Consider the following 3,076-nt stretch of genomic DNA (forward strand, 5'->3'; position numbering starts at 1 on the left):
TAATCTGATGAGGAAGACAGACATCCAGATCCAGAAAATACCATAAAACCATTAAAATCAGGCTAAACTAAAGATATGTTGGAATTACATTTGCAAAATATAGCAATAATGAAAAAAACCTGAAAAGAAAAAAAAATAGAAGTCTGAAAAAATCTGTCAAGTCCCTAATTTACAACAGAAGACCCATGAGCCTGGCTGCAGATTGCTCAACAGAACCCTGGCAGGCCAGAAGACACTGGCATGATAGATACATTCACTGTGTTAAATGGGAAAACTCTGTAGCCAGGAATATTCTATCCAGCAAGTCTGTCAATCAGAGTAGGAATCAAAAAGACTTTCTCACACAAACAAAACCTGGAGTAGTTTGTGACCACTAAATCAGACTTAAAGAAACTCTTTCAATGGAAGGGAAAGACCAAAAGTGACAAGACAAGAAAGGAACAGAGCCAATCACCAGAAACAATGAAAAAAACAAGTAATGAAATGGCAATAAATACATATCTATCAATAATGACTCTCATGCAAATGGAATAAACACTCCAATCAAAAGACATAGGGTTTCAGAATGAATAAAAAATAAGACCCCTCTACATCCATCCTATAAGACTTTCATTTTATTTTATTTTACTTTGAAGATTATTTTGTAAGTAATCCTTATATCCAATGTGGAGTTCAAACCCACAGCCCTGAGATCAAGAGTCACATGCTCCACTGGCTGAGCAGTCAAGACCTAAACAGGCCTTCAGAATGAACTGAAGGGGGTGGAGAAAAATTTATCATGCAAATGGACGTCAGAAGAAAGCCAGAATAGCAATACTTATACCAGACAAACTGATTGCATGGGTTTTTTTTAAATTTATTTGTGAGATACAGAGACAGCACGATTAGGGGAGGGTAAGAGAAAGAGGGAGATACAGAATTGGAAGCAGGCTCCAGGCTCTGAGCTAGCTGTGAGCACAGAGCCTGACGTGGGGCTCAAACCCATGACCATGAGATCATGACCTGAAGTGAAGCTGGATGCTAATCGACTGAGCCACCCAGGCACCCCCAGAAAAAATGATTTCAAAATAAAAACTATAACAAGAGATGAAGAAGGGCACTATATAATAAAGGGAACTACCCAACAAGAAGGCATAATGATTGTACATATTTATGCCCCCTAACTTTTCAAAATATGTAAATCAATAAATCACAAACATAAATAGAAACTCACAGATAATAACACAGTAACAGTAGGGGACTTCAACACCCCACTTACATCAATGGACAGATCATCTAAGCAGAAAATCATCACGGAAACAACGGCTTTCCATAACACATTGGACCAGATAGACTCAAAGATATATCAGAACATTTCATGTATATGGGGGAGGGACAAAATGGTGGAAAAGTAAGGAGCCTCATTACCTCCGTCCACTCACAATTATCAAACTGAGAAGAATTAAAAAGCCACAGCTCTCTGATCTCCAATAACAGAAGGCTACTTCAAGAAACAACCCAAAGCACACAGAGTGGAAAATTCCGAATATTGCTGAGTAGAGAAATAAATTAATCAGAGGCATAACAAGAGAAACAAGAGACACCATTAAAAGAACATCTCCTGAAACGATAGACCCTAGACACTCCAAGAGCCTCCTTCTATAGAGGAATACTAATAATTGCACAGTGCAGAGCTGGCTTTTAAAACTGACAAGAGACAGAAAGCTAGCCAAAATGACAAAATGAAAGAACTCTTCTCCAAAGAAACTTCAGGAAGAAATCACAGCTACAGAACTGCTCAAAACAGACACAAGCAACATAACTCAACAAGAATTTAGAACAGTTGTCATAAAATTAATTGCTGGGCTTGAAAAAAACATGGAAGCTATCAGAGAAGATATTGATACAAAGACTAGGAACCTTCAAAATAGCTCTGACAAGTTAGAAAAGGCTCTAATTGAGATGAATAATAAGTGGAGGCTGCCAATGCACGTATTGAAGAAGCAGAGAGGAGAATAAGTGAATTAGAAGACACAGTTATAGCAAAAGAGGAGGCCGAGAAAAAGAGAGAGAAAATGATTCAGGAACACGAAAGGAGAATCAGGGACCTCAGTGATACAATCAAACAGAACAATGTCCGTATCATAGGAGTTCCTGAAGAGGAAGACAATGACAGAGTGCTTGAAGGCGTGCTAGACTAAATTATACATGAAAATTTCCCCAATCTGGGGAAAGAGAAAAACATTGAAATTCAGGAGACATACCGAACTCCCCTAAGACGTAACATAAACTGACCTTCAGCACGACATATCATAGTGAAACTGGCAAAATATAAAGACAAAGAGAGACTTCTGAAAGCAGCTAGGGAGAAAACGGCCTTGACACACAAAGGGAAACCTATCAGAGTGGTTACAGACTTATCTACTGAAGCTTGGCAGGCCAGAAAGAAATGGCAGGAAATCTTCACATTGAAGAATATGCAGCCACGAATTCTCTATCCAGTGAGCCTGTCATTCAATATAGAAGGATAGATAAAGGTTTTCCCAAATAAACAAAAGTTGAGAGAATTCATCACCACCATCCCGCCCTACAAGAAATCTTAAAAGGGACTCTATGAGGGAAACGTAGCAAGGAATAAAGGTACCAGAGACATCACTACAAACATGAACTCTACAGGGCAATGAATCTAAACCCATATTTTTCAATAATAACACTAAATATCAATGGACTGAATGCTCCAGTCAAACGACACAGGGCAGCAGAATGGATTAAAAACCAAAACCCGTCTATCTGCTGCTTACAAGAGACTCACCTTAGACCTGAAGACACTTTCAAATTAAAAGTAAGGGAATGGAGAAATATCTACCATGCAACTGGAAGCCAAAAGAAAGCTGGAGTAGCCATACTTATATCGGACAAACTGGACATTAAAATAAAGGCAGTAACAAAAGATGAAGACGGACACTATATAATAATTACAGGGACTCTACATGAAGGAGAGCTAACAATTATAAACATTTATGCGTCGAATTTGGGAGCTCCTAGATACATAAAACAATTAATCACAAACAAAAGCAATCTTATTGATAAGAATGTG

At 38.2% G+C, this 3,076-nt stretch overlaps 1 protein-coding gene across 1 annotated transcript in view; it reads right to left on the minus strand.

Moving 5' to 3' along the window:
• Positions 1 to 3,076, minus strand: part of LOC115296445 — a 47,145-nt gene that overhangs the window by 18,720 nt on the left and 25,349 nt on the right. The gene's annotated exons all lie outside the window — the stretch shown is intronic.

This window comes from Suricata suricatta, chromosome 7 (genome assembly GCF_006229205.1).
Source record: "Suricata suricatta isolate VVHF042 chromosome 7, meerkat_22Aug2017_6uvM2_HiC, whole genome shotgun sequence".
NCBI lineage: Eukaryota > Metazoa > Chordata > Mammalia > Carnivora > Herpestidae > Suricata > Suricata suricatta.